The sequence below is a fragment of the Culex pipiens genome, chromosome 2 (assembly GCF_016801865.2).
Source record: "Culex pipiens pallens isolate TS chromosome 2, TS_CPP_V2, whole genome shotgun sequence".
In the NCBI taxonomy this organism is placed as follows: Eukaryota; Metazoa; Arthropoda; class Insecta; order Diptera; family Culicidae; genus Culex; species Culex pipiens.
Window position 1 is genome coordinate 125,248,211 of NC_068938.1, and position 22,428 is coordinate 125,270,638.

Below are 22,428 nucleotides of genomic sequence, written 5' to 3' on the forward strand. Positions count from 1 at the left end.
TATTTTTGTATTTTTGTATTTTTGTATTTTTGTATTTTTGTATTTTTGTATTTTTGTATTTTTTGAAAAGTCGTTTTGACGATGCTTGACCCTAGGTCTGAAAATATTTTGATGAAAATATTAATTAGGGGATATTTAGGTTTTTTTTTTTGAAAATAAAAGCAACAGTTTTCAGAAAAATCTACTTTTCACTAGAACAAAAAAAGCTTAAAATAACGAATTAAGACGATATCAAATACAATTATAAAAGCATGATAAGTGTTATGTTTCCTCCAAAGGTATAACAAATTTATTTAAAAAAAACTAAACAAATAATGAAACGATCATTTTCATGCTCTTCCTCTTTTTTGTCTTTCTCTCAATGGGTGGTCGTAATCCTTAAAAAATAAAGTGAAGAAATAACACTATTTTACTGAAAACAAACAGTTGTATGGGACAAAATATGTTTGAATTCACAATATTTATAACACGCCCAAAATAAACACCCCAAAAAATGTTCCCACATCCCTAAAAAAAACTCAATTTCGCCACACGTCACGTAGTCACGGAAGCTTCTACCAAACGTTTCGTGCGAAAATCGCCACAAGATCATCAAACCGCCGTCTCTTCCGCGGTGTGTGCAAATCGGGAATAACCTTTGATGAAGAGCAGCATTGCATCGCAGCAACTGCAACGCAAAAGAGAACGAACATCTCAGCAATCTACTCAAAAAAACACTGCAAAACGCATCCCATCACATCACATCGGCAGAAAGTAAGCAGCAAAAGGCAGAAGCAGTAGCAAGGAGACTCTTCTTCCGCAACTACCTACCATAACACAAAACAGAAAACAATAACAACAGCGCAGCGCGAAGAAACGTCAAATGCACTTTCCACCGTCACACCGTCGGTCGTCGTGTCCGAGGGATGCACTCGTTCTTTTTTTTTTTGCATTCGCGCCGTCATCAAGAAGAGGAGCAAGAAAAAAAAGGCTCGCGACCAGCAGAACCTCAACCTCACAGTCGCAGCAAGCCAAGCAGAAACCCTATACGAAACTCGCAAGCCAACCCCGTCGACGAAGAATCGAGGGCAACATCCTCGATCAACCTTAAATCGGCATGGAAAAAAGGCTATTGCTCTTTTGACACACATTTAATTATAAAACCGGCATTTCTTGCGTACTTCTGGTGGGCCCCTCCGCAGCTTTGTAGTGGTAGTGAGTGAGGAACCCCGCGCGGTTGATGTATTGGTTCTCTTTTTCCTTTTTGAGAGTAGTTGTGTGGCAGAGAGCGAGCGAGCGAACGAGTTTGGGTAGAATAATTCAGAGCATTCTATGTCGCGGAGCGCAATGTTGAGAATGACGACGACGACACAGGAAGAAGGTTCGAGCGCCTCCGTGATGAGTTGCCGGTTTAACTACACTGAAAATACGCCACCCTTTTTTTCCAAGTGCCCAAACACTTGAATGATTCAGTTAAGCCGCATCTTAGATCTAATTTGTTTGTGTTTCAATTTCAATCCAATCCATTATTAAATTCAAGTGTTTTGGCGATTGACTTTTTGGTATTTTTTGACACCTTATTTTCATTCGGGTGGCACAAAAATTACAAGTGTTTTGCTCATGAATTTGCCCCACTGTGTTGAACTATTCAAAGTGGTGAGGAAAACACTTGAAATTGATCTTGTTTTGATTTGAAATGCAGGTACGCGACAGCTTCATGAGACTTTGCTTTGTTTCCTCATTTGAAAGTTTTGGCCGTCCGGTGTGTTCGTTTTTCGCAGACCGCGTGAGTTCGCTGCCGCCATGTTCCAGTCCAGTAAATTGCCTGCCCGGTTTGTGACCGTGAAGATGAGCATCGCCATACAAGACTACGTCCTCGGGCTCGGGCTCCGTATAGCCAGCGGTAGGGCTTGGTCTCCTGGATTCCCGTATAGAAGCCAACTTTTGTGATGAAGTTCCTTTCCAGACTAATTGGTGAGTTGGGAGAGAATTTTGGTTGTGGGGTTTTGTTTTGATTTTTGGATTTATTTTGTATGATTCACAGGAAGGATGCGAAAGAGCTGCAGATGCCGTACCAGGAAGTGGTGCCAGTGAGAAGCAAGATTCGGATGCAGGGGCCAAGCTATGTCATTCGGATGGTCAAGGTACAGTTCGAGTCGATCGAATCACCGCGGTTCCACCAAAGAGAATTCCGCATCAACAAGAAGATTCTCCAGTGGCCTCCATCTCCGCCGGCACCGGTGCTTCACTCGCCGACGCTGAGGAACCTCCCAGGAAGCAGTGTTGGTGGCGGGACACCCGGATGAAAAAAATTACAAAATTTTTACACACCAAGTTGTTCTTGAAGTTAGAAAATAAAAGCAGCCAAAAAAAAATAATTGCGCAACATCTTCTTTATTTGCATTTGCATTGATTATAGAAAGAAAAGCTATTTAAAACCAATAAATATAATATAGTATTTCATGTGACGCAACACGTCAAATTCAAGTGTTTTGCTATTGAATTGACAGTATATTTTGGTGCCCAAAATTCAAGTGTTTTGCGATTGATATTTGAGTGCTCTGTACAGCAGGGTCAGATCATGTGTAGAACACTTCGATAAGCCGTGGGATTTTTGCTCAGTGTACCAGAGCTGACGACACGGACTGGGTCTGGTTTTGGTCTGGTTGGGCTCTAGGGGTGCGTTGGCTTGTTTGTGTTTTTGATTATTGAAAATGCAATTTCATACTTTTCAATGCTTAAACAAAATTAATCCAAAAATTGTCCAACGGCGATTTTTTATTTTAATCAGTACTTTACGATAAAAACGGCAGGTTTAAAAGAACCTATTTCATCGCTGGTGTGCTATCTTGTGACACGACCTATCTTATTACAGCAGACGTGTCACAAGATAGCACACAAACGACGATTTCCCGACCTCTTGAGAGCTGGGTCGTCATATTTGGTTGGAGGGGTCTATTGCTACATTCTCATCAATATAATATCGAATGACTCTAAATAGCATTGATGTCCGTATCTGAACACCACTTAAAAGTTTTCAAACTCATATTTTCAGTTCCCTAGTTTTCTTTGAAATTCCTAAAATGAATGATTTTCTGAACAAAATAAAAAAAAACTTTCATTGTACAACTGTTTGTAAATTAAAGTATTACTCTAATATAAATTTGAGTATTTCAAACTCTTCAACTTGGAAAATTTAAAAAAATAATTAATAAATATCCTACGAGATTATGGAAAAAAGAATTCGCAGAATATTGTCTCCAAATATCAGAATTTGTTCAATTTAGGCAGAAATGAACGAAATTTTGTAAAATTAAGAGCATTTTTTTTTTCAAAATCCTAGTTTTAAGTTTGGTTTCAATCAACGTTTAGGGTTAAGTTTATACAAGTTAAATAAAAAAAAATTTAAAAAACTTAAAACACTCTTGAAAAAAGCTTTTTTATCAAAATTTTGAAAAAGAGCGAAAGAGTCGTTTTTAAGAGCCGCTCTTTTTAAACAGTGAACGAAAATGAGCGGCTCCTAAAAAGAGCGGTTTTGCCCACCTCTAATTTAAGTGACTTTTTTTTACATTAAATTATTTTCTTAACGTGACTTCAACCTAGAGAGGTCAAACTCCACTTACATTAAAATGAAAACCAATAGTTTTGGACTCAAATTTTGATTTTAGACGAGTCCTGTTTTCTGAAAACTGGTTTTAATAATATAAAAAAAATGTCAGGTTGGTTTACGTAATAAAAGAGCGCTTTCATAAAATAATATCAACGCTGACTTTTAAATTGTTCTATGTCTCACGCAAAGCCTATTTACATAGGACTATTTGAAATGTTTAATCGATGGTATCAAAATTCAAGATTTTCGTTAATGGCATGGCATTCCCAAGTAACATTTTTTTTTCAGGAGTTCTACAAGAGCTCTTCAAGATAGCTACAGCATAGCAGTTTGGACCGAGAAAGGATAAAACTCTCTTCAAGTACTCTTCCAAACTCCTGAAGAAGTTTTGAAGAGAATTTTTTCCTACCACGGTCCAAACTGCTATGCTGTAGCTATCTTGAAGAGCTCTTGTAGAACTCCTGGAAAAAATGTTACTTGGGATTGATATCTCGCTGGAAATTTCGGAAAAGTTTCTTGTTATAATGGTCATGCCAATGCCATAATCACTAGTATCTTTTAAAACGTTGTATTAACACCGACTCTTTTTAAAGTTTTGTTGTTGTTGTTGTTTAGGTTAGGTTTTTAGATAAGTCAAATATTTAGCCTTGTAATAATTTCATCATACTCCTAAGTTTTGTTCTAAAAAATGGAATTTTTAACAGATAGAATGATTCTGTTTTACAATTAACTAAATGTGCGATGATTTAATTGGTATGTTTTCAATAGAATGTAAAAACCCCTATTAGACTTTCTCGAACTTTTTTCTCTGAAACAAAAAAAAACTGCTCAGAACATTTGGAGGACGAAGAAAAAACAAGTGCAAGCATTTTTGAAATTGGATTTTAGTAAATAAATCGAATGCCGTTAAATAACAGCTTTGTCATAAGTCCATTTGTACACAAATCCGAGTAATTTGCAGTTTAAATGGAATACATGATCCAAAGTTGACAAAAAAACCAGGTTGTATTTATTTTTATTTTCAATTTAGTAAAACCAGATTGTTAATTTTAATTTTATAAATTGTAAAACTGTTCATTGAGCCGGAAATATATTTTATCATTTCATCTGCTGAAATAATTTGAAATCTAGATTTAATTTGTTACAAAATTTTAATCCGTGGCTGTGTGCTATTTTTTATGTTATCCCTAAGGCTACCAACTGTACGGATTTTTCCTTACCATACGGATTTTCGAACCTCTTCGCGGATTTTTAACAGGCCGGAATTTTTGTAGGGAATTTTACGCATAATACAGATTTGTACGGAATTTTAACAACTTTTTAATCATTGAATTGCTTTTTTGATTTGGTTGAAGCTTTTGTTAACTACACAGAAAGAATATGTGGATTTACTTGACACGGAAAAAATGAATTACATGTAAACTCAATTGATGTTAACGTAAGATTCGACGTAAACGGTTGAATCACACGTAAAATCATGTTTTTACGTATAATTTGTTACAAATTTACATCAAATTGCATTTAAATTTAAATGTTTAATGACGTGCAAAAGTGTTACATCATAAATGATGTAACATTCGGAAATATTTTTTTGTGTGTAGAAATTTTTATTTTTCTGTGAGTTTGATTTAAAAAGGGAGAGTTTTCCTGGGTTTCCTCAATTAAAACTTGATTATCAATAATTCTAGAGTTTTTGAACTATTGTCTTTCATATGTTGATAGGACCTTTAAAAAAAACTCTAGAATTGTTCTTTTAGAAATTCCTTACTATATATATTTATCCATTTCCAAAGGCTTTCTAAAACTTGTGAAAACATTTGAACATTTGAATTAACAAATCTAGAGTTTTTTTAAAGGTCCTATAAACTGTTGTGTTTCACATGTTATAGGACCTTTTCAATAAAAAAAACTCTGGAAAAGTGTTCGTGAAAACACTAAGAACGGTATTATTCGTAAAAGCAAACTTGACATTTTGTAAACTTTAAAACGTTTAACAAAAAACATTGAAGAACATAACGATTTGATTCAAATCACGGTTTATTTTATGAATACTTTTAAACGTGCAACGTGTGAAATTTGTTAGCTCTAAAAACGACACAGTTTTATGTTTTTAATTCTCAAATTTATTAAATTTAATTTATATAAATAATTCATAGACAGTTTTTGTTATACCATGGTGTCATATCGGCAAAGTGTACGGATTTTTGCTCAGCAAGAGTTGGTAGCCTTAGTTATCCCTAATATTTGAAAAGTTAAATACATTGGAATTCCATTCCACTTTCTCACCTAGTAAATGCTATAAAATCAGACCTCTTAGACCCTCATATATCTACTCAGAATCAAAAACAGAAGAAAAAAAATCTGATATGGATGATATAAGCTGTCAATCCCTTTATAAGTCTTCAGCCTTTAAGTGATATTTAAATTACTTGTTACTTGTCTGGATTTATTATTATGAGACTCGACCATCTATAAGTAATCGAGGGACCTTCCTCATGAGTCATAATGCATGAAGATTTGACAGTCCTAACTTGATCCTAGTTAGCTATCGTAAATGAGAAATTTCGATCAAATTACATTATTATTGTGAGGAAGAATCCCAGATTGCCATTTTTATCATGACATATTTTTCATCAAGAAGAGCTCAAAAAATTTGCTCTAGAGCCCTGAATTTTCGGATCAAAGATTACTCACTCATCGCCGATGAAATCAAAGCCAGCAAAAAAAGTGACAAAAAACCTCGTTTACCAATCAATGTCAATTACCACAGTAAGTCGTATAATTTTAATTTGTCATGGGGGAAATTGCTGTAATGTGTCTATGATGCAACATGTTTTTGATAACATCGATTTTGAGCAGCTCAATCAATGATCAAAACAAAGCCGATCGCAGACTATTTTGGGTCAGCCCGAAGCGTTGGAGAGTGATCGGCCTCTCTGAGCTATTCGCTGTGCTAACCCGGTTAAAGTGAGAGGGACGAGAGAGTTCTCAGACGCGGTTGGTAAACGGTAGGAAATAGTCAGAGCAGTTTTGCATCGCATCTGATTTGTGCTCGCGAGTGCAGTTGTCGATTTTAATCAATCAGGATCCTTGCATTTGTTATAATCTAGCAGAAAATGTCAAATTAGGTTTAAATAAATCAAAAACGTGAAAAACTATAAATTTTATAATTTTTTTCAAATTTTTGCACTTGATTTATCACAATTCCAACTAAATTTAAAACTTAAACATCCCTAACTGTCAATCCGGCCTGGCTGTAGCATAGTCCTATGCTGCTGCTGATATGCGAAGGCAAGAGAGTGCTTTGAATGTAGTTGAATAAACGACGACGACGGTATGACGATGACGATGGAGTGCGTTGACACTGGCTCTCCGATATGTGTCGCCAAACAACACACCAGCGCAACGCGGGGCTGTGGAGAAAGTGATGCAACGGGAAGAGGGAAGGTTACTCGCCGATGAGGAAGTTAAACGTGAAATGTTACTGACCAGTTGTAATTGGTGGGTTTGATGAAGTATTTCCTGAAAAATTAGTTTATTTCTTTGATTTAAGATTTAAATTTTGATTTTTTTGGCATATTTTCTGAATGTTGATAAAAAAAATATCATCATTTATTTTTAATTATTCCATTGTTCTCATTTTTTGAATAGGTAATAAAATACAACAAATCGAGAATTTTAAAAATTTTAGTTGCATCGAATTTATTTGTATTTGTCCTTTAAATTTAGTGTGGGGAACACATAAAAATGTCAACGGTTTCACGGTTAACTAAAGTTGTTTTTTTTTAAATAAAGAAGCAATTTTAATTTTTATGTTATATACAAATTTTCATTTTTGAATTGCTGAGCAAAAAACAAACTTGCTGATGTGAACTTTCGTTAGCCAACTGATTTGAAAATGTGTATTTTCAACAATCTGCCGCAATTATGTTCCCCTTTCAGGGCCAATAATATTAATTTTATTTTATATCCCGTAACACGAGAAGACCGCCCCGAAAAAATCTCTTCTTCGCTTCGTGTGGTCAATCAAAAGATGCCAATAAATCGTCGACGGCAATTTCACCACCAGCGATTATCAAATCCTTTTCTCGAACGATTTTTTTTTTTTTGTTCTGGCATCCCCCCGACGGAGCCAACCACATGTCATCGAAACTTTATTGGCGGGAAACCATCAAACACGCCGATTCCGGGAACGTCAATAACGACGACGACGTCGACGGTCATGTCTCGCCAGCATCGATTCGAATCCGGCCAACCTTCGGCAAAGAAGATCCTACCAAGTGAAGGAGGTCGATGAACCTTTCTGAAGGCAGAAAAAAACCGTCGAGAAGCATCGAAGAAAGGCCCACATTTCGCCAGACCCATTCTTCGAGAACCTCGAGGACACAAGGAGGTCTCAAGAAAAAAAAAACCAGAATGAAAAAATCATCTTGAACAGCTCGAAAGAACTTGGAAAAAGGCTCGAGGAAAGAAACGAACAAAAAAAACACCTTTCTGCTTTCTTTCGCGCGGCGTGGAAAAAAGGGATCAGCAGCACCAGAAAAAAAGGGCAACGGACCTTGTGGCGGATTTCAGGCCGGGACGGAAGAAGGCGAGCCCCTTTTTACCCGTCTTCTCTGCGCTGATGTTGGCCATGCTTTCTTCGCACATGGTTGATGGACGGGGCACCGGTAATCGAGTGTGACTAATTCGGTGCTACGTGAAAGACTTGAGTGGAAATATCGAAAAAGTTGTGCAATATAGGTGGAAAGACTGCAGAAGGAAGCTATTAAATAAACATTTTTATTATACAGCAATTCCATTTGAAAAGAGCCTAAACCAAAAAAAAAGTTCTCCGATCGGGCTCAAAATTTTTCTGGGGGTTCCTTGGCCAAAATAATTAGACCCGTATTTTTTTGTTTGGCCATTAGGGTGGCCTACATCGTGCTAGGGTGGTTCAAAAAATGGCAATTTTCGTCATTTTTCGCAAAAACCACTTTTTTCTAAAAATCATATCTCCGCGCCATTTCATCCGATTTTAGCTGTCTTAGACGCAAAAGAAAGGTGATGAGTTTGGCTATTTGGGAAAAATAGTAAAAAGTTCCAAAAATCTAGCTTAACTATTGAAAAAGTCGTATGAAAACTTAAAATGGCGTTTTGACCGTGTCTGGACCAAAGAGCCTATGTCTGAAAATATTTTTATCGGATTCCTCGGAAAATTTCACATAACATATCAAAAAATTGGCGATGTCGAACCGTACGTTTCCGAGATATGATTTTTTGAAAAAAAAAACTGCGTTTTTCGACGCGCCACGCGCAAAAACGGGAAAATGACGAAATCGGCAAAAAATCAACTTTTTCCACTAAAACTGCGATAACTTTAAAATTTCAGCGATGACCTATACATGTCTGGGTACCAAAATTTTCGTAATTGAGAGACGCAACTTTTGGTACCATAACATCTATAGGTCATCGCTGAAATTTTAAAGTTATCGCAGTTTTAGTGGAAAAAGTTGATTTTTTGCCGATTTCGTCATTTTCCCGTTTTTGCGCGTGGCGCGTCGAAAAACGCAGTTTTTTTTTTTTCAAAAAATCATATCTCGGAAACGTACGGTTCGACATCGCCAATTTTTTGATATGTTATGTGAAATTTTCCGAGGAATCCGATAAAAATATTTTCAGACATAGGCTCTTTGGTCCAGACACGGTCAAAACGCCATTTTAAGTTTTCATACGACTTTTTCAATAGTTAAGCTAGATTTTTGGAACTTTTTACTATTTTTCCCAAATAGCCAAACTCATCACCTTTCTTTTGCGTCTAAGACAGCTAAAATCGGATGAAATGGCGCGGAGATATGATTTTTAGAAAAAAGTGGTTTTTGCGAAAAATGACGAAAATTGCCATTTTTTGAACCACCCTAGCACGATGTAGGCCACCCCAATGGCCAAACAAAAAAATACGGGTCTAATTATTTTGGCCAAGGAACCCCCAGAAAAATTTTGAGCCCGATCGGAGAACTTTTTTTTTGGTTTAGGCTCTTTTCAAATGGAATTGCTGTATATTAAAAATTTCATCCATCCGAAGTGTCCTGGAATACAAATGTACGCAGCTAAAAAAGTAGTAATCCAGCTGCGTGTAAAAGGCCTGGGTGTAAAATAAATATTGCATTATTTTATGCAATTTTATGTGATTTTACACCCTGAAATATGTAGCCCATCAGTATGGGAAACCTACTTGACCGAAATGTCAAACTCATATATGCGTTTATCCTTTCAGCTTTTCATCGGTCTGATGGCCGAGTGGGCTAAGGCGCCAGCCCTTACTGTTGGTGCTGGGTTTGAATCCCGTCGGTTGCAACTTTTTTTTGTGTTTGCAAAAATTGTACATGCAGTGTGTAATATTAAGTGTTTATTTTGACGAAGGTGATGTGCATGCTTTTGCATGCGATTTTACCATCGGATTTTTTGCTGTGTAGGGGCTACCACCGTAACAACAAATTCTGCAAAATTCACTAAGTACCCAGAACATCCTTAAAAGTGTCCATAGCCAATAGGTCCCTCGTACAAAACTAAATACGAACCATAAGAAAAAAACATGTGGAATTGTTTTGTTGTCCACAATAGTTTGAAGGACCCAGAACATCCTTAAAATGATTCAGGCCTGAATGGAGTAAAAAAAAAGTTTAAAAAATAAAGAGCTCAAAATTTAAGTAGAGGTTCCATGGCCAAAATAATTTAACCCGTATTTTTTTGTTTGGCCATTAGGGTGACCTACACCTGGTTAGGGTGGTACAAACAATGGTAGTTTTCGCCGATTTCCGCAAAAACCACATTATACGAAAAAGCATAACTAATTTTAACCGATTTTAGCACTTTTGGTTTCAAATGAAAGGTAATTGATTGGGCTTTTAGATAAGTTTTAAAAATTTAGTCTTGTATTTGAAAAGGTCGTATGAAGACTTAAATTGCGGTTTTGGAGGTCTCGGGACCATAGAGCCTTTTTCTGGTAATATTTTTCGTGATATGCATATGTAAAAATAGTGAAATTTAATTAGATTAATTCTCTGAGATTTCGATCTTTCGATTTTTTGTATTTTTTAATCCGGCTGAAACTTTTCTGGTGCCTTCGGTATGCCTAAAGAAGCAATTTTGCACCATTATTTTGTCCATATAATTTTCCATACAATTTTGGCAGCAAAAATGATGCATGAAAATTCAATTTTTTTATCGATTTGGTGTCTTCGGCAAAGTTTAGGGGACATCAGGTAGGTATCGATAAGAACCACACTGATAAAAAAATATACAGAGTAAGAAAATTGTTGGAGATTTTTTAATTTCACTTTTTGTCAAAAAAACTATTTTTATTTTTTTATATTTTCTGATATGTTTAAGGGGACTTCAAATGCCAACTTTTCAAAAATTTCCAGAACGGGCAACAATTTGTTGACCGAGCTAAAATTTTTTAAATCGATACTTTCAAAAAATCGAAACATAGGTCGCAAACAATTTTCAGCATCAATTTTTGATGTAAAATCGAATTCGCAATCAAAAAGTGCTTTGGTGAAATTTTGCACCGTTTTTGTTTATTGTTCACCGTCTTCGACCAGAGTCGCACAGACTGAATATCTTAAAAACTAACATAAAATTAAACAGTCAAATAACATAAAAAAAAAAATCACATCGCATCAAAGAGCTAGAATTTTTCGTTTGAAACGTTCTCTGGTCATGCTAGGCTCGTACTCGTCAGATACGGAGTTGAAAATTCGGCAGCAGCGGTCAATTGGTCGGTTGTATCCATATAGAGTACGATGGAAGGGAATCCTCAGAAGGGGCTGGTTCCTCAGCGTCCGCGTTGGTCTATGCACCGTGATTTCTTCTCGGAGTTGCGGGCAGTCGATGCGACCGGTCAGAACATCGAAGACGAACATCCGTTGAAGAAAGGTTCGCCGCTTTTCTAGTGACACCATTTCCAGCAAGGTGCATCTGTCGCTGTAGCTCGACCGCCAAACGCCGTTCCTCCAAGGCAGACGGCGAAGGGCATAAAGAGTGAAACGGCGCTGAACTTTCTCCAAGCGATCACGTTGATTAGCGTGGTGCGGCGCCCACACCTGCACAGCGTACTCCAAGATGCTTCGAATCATGGTGATGTAGAGCGTTTTAAGGGCATTGATGTTCTCGAACTCAGCAGTGTTGCGACGCAGAAATCCAAGCAACGCGAACGCCTTAGCTGTTGTGGAAGAGACATGCTCCGAGAAGCTCAGCTTGCGGTCGATCAGCAGACCGAGATCCCTGATTGAGCAGACGCGGTCCATTTCGTGGCGGTCGAAGGTGTAATCGTACCGAATTGGAGCGGGTGATCTGGTGAAGCTGATGCTTTTACATTTGCTGGGGTTCACCTTCATTCCGTTGAGATTACACCACTCCTGAATCGCGTCGATGTCCTGTTGAAGAGCGACGCAATCAATGGTGGACGCCACGGTACGGAAGATCTTCAAGTCATCAGCATACAGCAGTTTTTGAGACTGCAACCTTTGGCAGATGTCGTTGATGAAGAGAATGAAGATCAGCGGTCCCAGATGGCTTCCTTGGGGGACTCCAGATGGAATCGGGAAATTCCTCGATTGGACGCCACCGAGACGGACGTAGCCAAACCGCCCCGAAAGGTACGAACGGATCCATGCTGTCAGCCACCTTGGGAACCCCAGCCGGTCTAACTTAGCGATAATAAGCGTGTGGGGTACCTTGTCGAACGCTTTGGCGAAGTCGAAGTAGATCGCGTCAGTTTGCTTGAACTTTTCGAGGTTTTCATTCAGTGCGCTGACGTACGCCATCAGGTTGGATACCGTGGACCGTTTTTTGACAAAACCGTGCTGGAACTCGGAAATTACTACCTGGGCGGAAGAGTACATTCCCTCGTGGATAAGCACCTCGAAAACTTTGGGCAGGCAGGACAGGATGGAGATTGGCCTGTAGTTTTCAGCAGCCGTAGTACTACCGGTTTTGTGAATGGGTGTGATCGCTGCAAGTTTCCATTCGTCGGGAAAAGTTCCTTCAGACAGAGAGCGGTTGAAAATTACGCTGACTGGTTTAGCTAAATGCTCAGAAAGCCGTTTGATGAAGGAAGGTGGGAGCCGATCAGGACCGGCACCTTTCGATGGATCGACAGCGTCCAGGGCGGATTTTACTTCTGCTTGTGAGAATTCTGGTTGAGGAAAATCGACATCATATGTTGGAAGGTCGTTCAAATAATCGTTCGAAGCAGAAGGTGCATCCGCCTCGTACACGCTACTGAAGAAGTCGGCAAAGACGTTTGCAGCGTCCTCCGGATTCTCAGCGGTGGAACCGTTGAGCGAAATCCTTGTTGGAAGGACACTGGTACGTTTCCTGCTCCTCACGTATTTCCAGAATGACGATGGGTTGTCTTTCAGGTCCACTTGCACCCGATTCAAGTAATCGCGAAAGAGTGAGTCTTGCAGCAATTCGTACTCGATTTCCAGACGGTCGACAGCGGTTTGATTTTCTGGTGTGCCGGCTTTGAACAATCTTTTACGTGCTTTCCTCAGAATGTTCCGACGATTTCGCAGATCAGCATTCCACCATGGAAGCTTCTCAGTCCGGTTGCGTGAGACACGCTTTGAGGGAACGAACTGTCGCACGATTTCGTAAAGGACGTCGTAGAAGATCGTAGTCGAAGTATTGGCGTCCTGATCTTGCAGAATGTCATCCCAGTCAATGCTGCTGAGGGATTCGGTGACACGGTCAAAGTCGCAGCGACTGAAATCCGGCTCAGCATCCTCGATTCTCGTTGCCACGCCTGGGATATCGGGGTAGTCCACCCGAAGAATGAACGGCTTGTGATGACGATCCGTTCTGAGGATCGGTTTGGGCGGCTCGATCAGTTCGACTGAGAGCGTATCGTTGACAAACGCAAGGTCGAGGATTCTTCCGTTGACATTAGCCAGCGAGCAGATTTGGAGGAGTCCCGTTGCAACAACATTTTCGGTCAGCGCCAGCTCTTGTTCCGTAGATGCGTTCAACGGAATGAAACCGTTTACGTCCACGTCAAAGGTCCATGCAAGATGCGGTAAGTTGTAATCGCCGGTTACAATAATTGAGTCATCATTAGATGACAGATCAACAAGCTCCTGAACGGCGGTCCCATGTGAGGTGTAGACGTCTGGAGGGCTGTTTGGGCGTATATAAATACAGCACACGTAGACGGTATGATTCCGGGCTTTAATCCGAACCGCAACCTGCTCGAGATGCTCGTATCCCGCAGAAAGAACACGTGTGCACGTAAAATCATGCGCCTTCTTTACTGCAATGAGCACGCCGCCTCCCCTACTGCGATCGCTCGTCAATTCGTTCCGGTCCTGGCGAAACAAGTTGTAGTTTGACGACAACTCCGCATCCACGATGTCATCCTGCAACCATGTTTCCGACAGCGCAATGACGTCGTAGTCGCTGCTGGCCAGGGCGAGGAAAAACTGCTTCGTCTTGGTACGCATACCACCAGCATTTTGGTAGTAGACGGTAATAAAGCTCAGCGTGCCTTTGGATTGCTGCAAACTTTGATGATTCAGTGCGGGACTACTGTCGTTAATTTGATTGTACTCGCCTGTGGGTGGAGGTCGGAAACCCCCGCTGCCGTGTCCGTACACAGGGTCGGGACGACTCTGATGGCTCGTGCTAACACCCGGGCTGGAACGTTGCGATGACTCGACTGTGTACGGGGGGCGGGGGCATTCCTCACTACCTTGGTGCGAGCGTCCCGACGTATCTGATTCATCAGAGCGGTGATTGGCAGTGATGAACGGCGTAATTGTGACGGGGAAGCAGGGAAAATCCACGTGGTCCGGCAGATCAGCTATTTCAGCACGTGCACATTGAAATGTACAATCCTGTTCCGGGACGGAGAATGCTGAATTGTCTGCAAGTCGTGGTTGCGGTTCGGTAGTGGGCACGTAGCGTTGGCTGAAAACCTCGGGAACATCAGGTGGCAGAATAGTTCTGGGAAACCACATGTACTTGCCTGAAAGCAGTGCGCGGCTGACCCCGCTTCTGGTCCCGTTCACAGGGCCGGGACGACTGTGCTGGCTCGAACTCAAACAGGAAAGCGTGTTGGTGGTGAAGGGCACGGCTGTGACGGGAAAGCGGGGTTCAACCTCAATGCCTCGGTACATGCGTCCCGGACCATCAGCGACACATCTTTCGGCGACTGCTAGCATTTCTTCGTCGACGGATCGCAGCTTACTAGAAAGTGACAACGCATCAGGGCGCGGTGAGGTTCTTAACGGATGAGTGTACTTGCCTGAGGTGGCAGCTTGGAAGGCCCCGTTGCCGTGACCGAACACAGGGCCGGGACGTGCAGCTGAACCGGAAAAATAGTTTGATGATGGTGAATGGTTTGGCTCAACTGTGACGGGGGCACGGGGCACTTCCAAACGGCTTTTGGTAAAACGTCCCATGACAGCAACACAGATGAGATGTCTGGAACATTCGAACAGCTCACAATCGGCGAAATCTAGGAGACCGTCCTAGATCGAAGTCAAACTCCCGAACCGCAACTCCCGTTGGCCAAGTATCCGCTTGAAGTGCGACATCCCGCAAGTCGTCTGGGAGCAGCACTCGATACGACACGACGGACAACTTGGAGATGTCTGCGTCTTTTTTCACGAGTCTCCGCACTTTGGGTAGCTCAGAGTTTTCAAATAACAACAATTTTAGGTAACTTTTTTGAAAATAGTCGCAGTTATTCATTTTTTTAATAAGAGCCCATAACTGCCCAACCTGAAAAAAAAAATTTGAAGAGCTGAGAAAATTCTCTATATTTTGCTTTCTTGAACTTTGTTGATACGACCCTTATTTGCTGAGATATGACCATGCAAAGGTTTTAAAACGGGAAAATTGATGTTTTAAAAGTCTCATTCAAATACCCATCATTTTTTTAGGTCGATATCTCGGCAACTAATTTTACGATTTTCAATGTTAAAATATGAAACATTCGTGAAATTGACAAATCTTTTCGAAACCAATATTTAAAAAAAATTCATCAATACTAACATTTCAAAAAGGCCAAACATTCAATATTACGCTAACAATTCGATATTTTGAAAAAAAAACAGTATTGATTCAATAATTCATAACTCGGTCAAAGATTTTTTGCCCATCTTGAAAATTTCTGAAAAGATGGCATTTGATGTCCCCTAAAAAATATCAGAAAATAAAAAAAAAGTTTTTTTGAAAAACAAGTTTTTTGTGTCAAAAAGGAGTAGTGCGGTGCCTGTGTGGACGCGCAGTCCAGTTTTTTCGTGTTATTTTCCGTCTCTTTTATGTCGCTGTTCGAGTGCATGGGGTGATTGGTCATTATAATTAAATAATGGCATCAGTAGTGCGGTGCCTGTGTGGACGCGCAGTCCTGTTTTTTCGTGTTATTTTCCGTCTCTTTTGTGTCGCTATTTGTGTACATGGGGTGATTGGATTTCTTCTTCTTCTTTTTCATTTATTTTTTGTTCGCGCGTTCGTTGGCCGATGAGTTTTATTTTTGTTCTCTTTATATAGTTTTCGATAGAAACGATCCGATTTTTGTTTTTTGAGACAAGCAAGTCGTATTGCTGGATTAAGTCCTTTCCATATCATCGAAGATCGGAAGGCACGTCGACGGATATGTTTTAAGGCTTATGATATAAAATAATTTTAATGAATGAAGCCCTTCCTTCCTACATCACCGTTGATCGGAAGGCACGCCGACGGAGAATTTCTGGAGAATCGCGGTCGAATTAATACTATATTTAAATCCCTAGATAGGTATCTTTCCGCAGCCGGCTGCCTAAGATTTTTAAAATTTCAACCGATAAACAAATTGCTCATGGTCGCATCACCTACCATAGTGAATCCTGACCTCATACCCATCTTACTAACCCCTCAAAACTCATGTGATACTTTGTCGGAGACGCAGTCGATTTGGCGGTCCCATCACTCAAGTATCGGCTAACATTCCCATCCACTTCCCCGTGTCTTACCACTGGTCGTGGCCGGCGTCGGTATTGATCAGCACGATAGGGACCTTTGAAAATTGCGAAGGGGTGATGATTGGTTCCTACTTTTCATCTGTGGTCCACGGAGCAATGTTTGGGGGTCCTGGTCAATAACGAAGTAGCAGCTACGGGTAGACACCAATGCTATGCTATGCTATAAAACAAGTTTTTGTGTCAAAAAGTGAAATTAAAAATCACCAAAACAATTTTTACCGTGTATCATTTTTTTCAGTGCAGTCCTTAGGGTAATTCTCCGCCAACTCACACAGCAGTTGCCCCGACCCCTCTTCGATTTGCGTGAAACTTTGTCCCAAGGGGTAACTTTTGTCCCTGATCACGAATCCGAGGTCCGTTTTTTGATATCTCGTGTCGGAGGGGCGGTACGACCCCTTCCATTTTTGAACATGCAAAAAAGAGGTGTTTTTCAATAATTTGCAGCCTGAAACGGTGATGAGATAGAAATTTGGTGTCAAAGGGACTTTTATGTAAAATTAGACGCCCGATTTGATGGCGTACTCAGAATTCCGAAAAAAACATATTTTTCATCGAAAAAAACACTAAAAAAGTTTTGAAAGTTCTCCCATTTTCCGTTACTTGACTGTAATTTTTTTTGGAATATGTCATTTGATGGGAAATTTAATGTACTTTTCGAATCTACATTGACTCAGAAGGGTCATTTTTTCATTTAGAACAAAAATTTTCATTTTAAAATTTCTTGTTTTTTTCTTTGCAGGGTTATTTTTTAGAGTGTAACAATGTTGTACAAAATTGTAAAGCAGACAATTACAAAAATTTTGATGTATAGACATAAGGGGTTTGCTTATAAACATGACGAGTTGTGTGTGTGTGTGTGTGTGTGTGTGCAACCAACCAAACGGGACCACGCGGTCGCTTCTTACAAATTGAGTTGTTTCCATGTATTTTTAGATCTACATTCTATACATGCAAATAACTCGCATAGGCATTTGGAAGGTGTTAGCTCTGCCGAGCTTCGGTGACCCATTTCTACGCTGGCTAGCCGAGCGCGAGGTACTTCAGCTTTATCGACAAGCCCCGCCCTGAAGAACGTTTGGACCAATCGGATTCAAACGTTATTTAGAACTTCCGAACCCTTGTCAAATGGACAAGGACCCAGCGCGTATATAGTTGATAGTAACAGTATTCCTAATTCCAGTCATAGCTCACCAAGTCGCGAAGGCATAGTGGTTAGCATTTTGCTTACCAATCCAAAGGACGGGGGATCGAACCCCGACTCGAGCGGCTTTGATTTTTCGTTCATGTTCAGAGTTTCAAGATTTATATTTCCTAAACTTTCTCGTTGGGAGCAGATGGGAATCGAACCCAGGACCATTCGCTTACAAAGCGAACGCCGTGACCAGTAAGCCACGGCCGCTCCTTTGCTTATAAACATGACGAGTTATCGCGATTTTACGAAAAAAAGTTTTGAAATAGTTGGTCGTCATCGATCATGGCCGTTCATGGTCACCCGCGACAGACACGGACGACGAAACAAAGAGAAACGCAAAAAGTAACTTTTTCAAAACTTTTTTTCGTAAAATCACGATAACTCGTGACATTCAGTATCACAAACCATGAAAAACTTTGATATAGGTGGATGACAAAAACATTTTTCAATGCGTTTGAACAATCAGGACTGTGAAGTCGGAGTCGGAGTCAGAGCGCGTGGAGTCGGGTTCTATTCAGGGCCCAGACTCGAAGTCAGAGTCAGAAAATTTTGAGAAGCCGGAGTCGCTTCAAAAGCTAATCCTGAAAAGAATAGTTGTTAAATAAAGCAGAATCAATGGATATTTCTGTAACAACATTGATACAACTACTAGCAACAGAGGAAAAATCATAAGAATCACCTAAAAACTAAACAATTTCTACCTCAAATTTTTGGACACCTGAGATTCTTTAGTATTATTTACTCCGATTCAGTAAAGCTGGAAAATTATTGGAAAGTTCCTAGATTTCTTTTAAAAGGTCCTATGAACATATGAAACACAACAGCTTTTAGGACCTTTTTAAATGAAACTTTGGAAATCTAGTTTGTGTTCACTGAATATATTTTAAAAAAAATGGATCGGATTAGATACGATTTTCATGCATCATTTTTGTTTTAATTATTAGTTGATCAAACTATAAACAAGTAAAGCGGAGACACGTGTGGTACCTCTCCTGATAATAAGACTTTCTGGACAACTTTTCAACCCTTTTAACAGTTTTTTATGCTAAATTTAATCCACCCTTTAAGGTGTGCTTTGGCCACAAGTAATCAATATATGTTTAATAAAAGTTAAATTCGAAAAGATATCTTCCAAGCACGAATGGTCACAATGACACAGCGAAACGAAAATTACCCAAGTTTCAAAAATTGTAGCCCAAAATGTCTCCCACATGCGCTGTGCTTAGGGTGCGGCGGAACGGTCGGCAGAAGCGGCGCGGCGCCGCCGCCATTCGCCACTCCGCCATTACTAGGGTTAGTGAAATTTCACGATTTCGCGGACAGCGTGAAATCCGCGAAATTTGGCTTTTTCCGTGAAATCCCGTGAAATTTTATGTTTTGTGAAAATGTAAGGATTTTTCTCAAAATAATTTATCAAACTCAAAAAGGAATAAAAATAATCTTATGAACTACTGTAGATTTAAGGGAGTGAATAACCTGGTTGAATTACTAATATAGGATAAGTGATTTTTGACGATTTCGTGGACGGCGTGAAATTTGTGAAATTTATCAATTTTTGAAATATTTTTTTTTATATCAACACCAAGAATATTTCGTGCATAAAGACTATTTAAGTAAATTTTATTTTATTTAAAGACTATTTAAGTAAATTTTATTTTATTTAAAGACTATTTAAGTAAATTTTATTAGTTTTCAATCGAAAAGCTTGATATGAACCATTTGAAAAATAGTTAAGATTTTTCAGGTTTTATTAGGAACTAACTAAATTTAGTAATATTTTCATTCGCTGTTATATAAATTTTACTGCTATTTTATTTGAAAGGTATAGTTTCAAGAGAACTTAAAATAATCAAGCTTTGTTTTATTCAAAATAAAATGAAGAGTATTTTTTGTCTTTGAAATCACCTTCTAAAAACACTTAAATTTTTTTCTGAGTCCTGTTTAAACTTGATTATTTGTGTGAATGATTCCCGTGAAAATAAAAAAAAACTTTTTTTTGTTTTATGTTCACATTTTGAATACAAATTTCGATTTCACTACAAATTAGATTACTTTTGTCTATTGATTTTACATTTAGTTTTTGAAATTTGTGATGAAAACCTTGAAAATTATTTCAAATGGGCTTTTTTCGCAGAAAGTTCAAATTATTTTACTTATTTTGGCTTTACAAGATTGTTAAATTTTGTTCTGATATGAAATTCAATAAAGTGTAAAATGATGTAACAGAAGCAAATCAGCGAAAACTTTTAAGGTTTATTAGTCGAATATTAAAAAAGCAGTTCAGTAAATGAGGAAACGTATGCCCTACATTTTGTTTCAATATTTATATTTATATAGCCCATCCATAAAACAGGTGGAAACTTTTTTGAAAACTAGAAATCTAGTAAAGATTTTTTTAGTTTATTGAAGAATAATAGAAGATGAAGCATGAAAAGTAGTTTCTGTTATTTAAACACAAGATTTTCATAGTTATTTTAACAGTTTTCACGTTCCGCGAAATTTGCGTGAAATTTAGTGTTTTGAAATAGAGGTCCCCGTGAAATTTGCAATTTTCGAGCGTGAAAAATCACTAAGCCTAGCCATTACTATTTGTACTAACCTTGACCATCAGGCAATCATCACGCCTTGCTCCAGCAGCAGCAGCAATTTTAGTAATCCGATTTATTTCGCCACGAGTGTCCCCAAAATTCCAAAAGTTACACACACTCAGATTTGTTGGGCAGGCGATTTTCTGTTTCTATTTCTTTTGTTTTCCTTTCTTCACCTGTTCAGTTTTCGCAATGAATGGCACAGAACTTCACTTGTTTTGAATTTCGCAACTTACTTTTGAACAGTCCTTTTATTTGTTATTTTTTCTTCAATCTATTCTCTTTATTTCACGAATATTGCTTAACTTTTATTCTTTTATTTTATTACTACAACATATGGAGTACACTTTTATTGCAATCTTATTTTCCTCTTTTCAGAGGTGGCAGTAATATTCTTCACTTTTTCCCCTTTTCAGATTTTCCTTCACCGACGACACAGCTCAGCAGTAGGCTGTGCGGTCACCCCACCACGGTGGGGTTCCTTCACTCCAAATTCTTATCATGGTGCTGGCCGGAACCATCCAAGTTGGGGCCACCACAGGGATAAAACGGTTCTGGAACAATCCCGACTTCTCCTCGCGACTGCAGAAATACTTGAACACGGAACACGGCCGAAAAAAGAGCGAAAATTTACAGCAGGTGAGGCCCGAACAACTCCCCTTAGGGAACCGGTGACCGATGGCCGGGAACCGACGACGACGACGAGGCGCAACCCGCGGACCAGACGCGTATGACAGCACGGACAGAACCGACGACGACTTTTCCGGCGACGATAAACATTAGAAGTTAAAGTCGAGTGCTTGAGGGAAGTCGAGGACTATGAAAAAGTTGCGACCGTTTGATCAACTATGATGAGAGAAATGACTGTACGATATATGGAAGACCCCGCGGGGTGAACGACCGTTCGCGAGCGCGTGTGTTTTGAGCCCTGTGTATTACGACGAGCGCACCAATACCATCGCAGCAGGCGGCACGGGTTCTTTGCACGCACACTTCTTTCCCCTTCCGACGAGAGCGTCGCGACGTCGACCAACGAGTAGCGGTACTGGGAGTGTGTGTTGCATGGGTGTGTGTACGCGCTAGTCGTAGTAGCCATTGATTTCTCGACCGCACTCTCTCGCTCTCCTGTTCAATCATGTTTTAGTACAAACATCGTCGTTGTTTCATTGTGGTGGAAGCCGGCACTCTGGAATACAAACGCGAGCGGTCCAAATGTCAGTCAGGGCTAACGATGCACGCGCAGTGAACTTGAAGTGAGAATGCAACGCGCTCCGATTCAGTTTGTTGCGGCTCTCTCTCCCTCTCTCTCTCTTTATGTTGCACTTGCACAATCGCTGGTAAGAGAGGAAGAGAGCGAGATAGGTGATGTGAGTTTTGGGAGACGAAGAGTGTGTGAGAGAGAAAATGAAATAAATTTTGGCGCGTAGTTATGTTTAATTGAAATTTTGAAAAATCAAAAATCATTGTTTCCATAGACTTTAAAAAACTATCATTTGTGATTGTGACATTAAATTTCAAATTCAATTTTTATAACACTTTTCATAAATTCCAAAAAGTGCTGCGAGAAAACGAGCGAAAGAGACAGCGCGAGTTCTAAACCTAAGCCAATATTAAACATAATGCAACCTAGATGTGAAATTGGGAACCTACCTACGATGCACCCAAAATCAAAATGTGACTAACAAGCGAAATTTTTGTCATTTAATGCATTTTTTTTAAAATATTTTAATATATTGGGTTTTGCGGAAATCTGGGTTGAAGACGTCACCTTCTAGGGTAGCGTTTTGCCTTCCTCACCTTACTGAGGAAAGGCTATAAAATCACTCGGAAAATGAACTTTTTAATTAGACCTCCTAGAGCTACCTAAATTATTTTTTTTTTTTTGTACATATCGACTCAGAATCACCAGCTGAACAAATGTCTGTGTGTTTGGCTGTATGTAGAGTACCAAATCAATGTCACTGGAATATCTCGTCACAGGCTCAATTGGTTTGGCCGGAAAGGTTTTAATCGATCCGTCTTAACGTCCCCTAAGTTGCTATTTCAATT

The 22,428-nt window shown here is 39.5% G+C and overlaps 1 long non-coding RNA gene across 1 annotated transcript in view; it reads right to left on the minus strand.

Moving 5' to 3' along the window:
• The window catches only part of LOC128093166 (uncharacterized), a 196,409-nt gene extending 174,742 nt beyond the window's left edge, over positions 1-21,667 (minus strand). The window contains exon 1 of the long non-coding RNA XR_008212289.1: positions 20,391-21,667. This is a non-coding gene — a long non-coding RNA (uncharacterized LOC128093166). The remainder of the gene's footprint in view (positions 1-20,390) is intronic.
• Between the last annotated feature and the right edge of the window lie 761 nt (positions 21,668-22,428).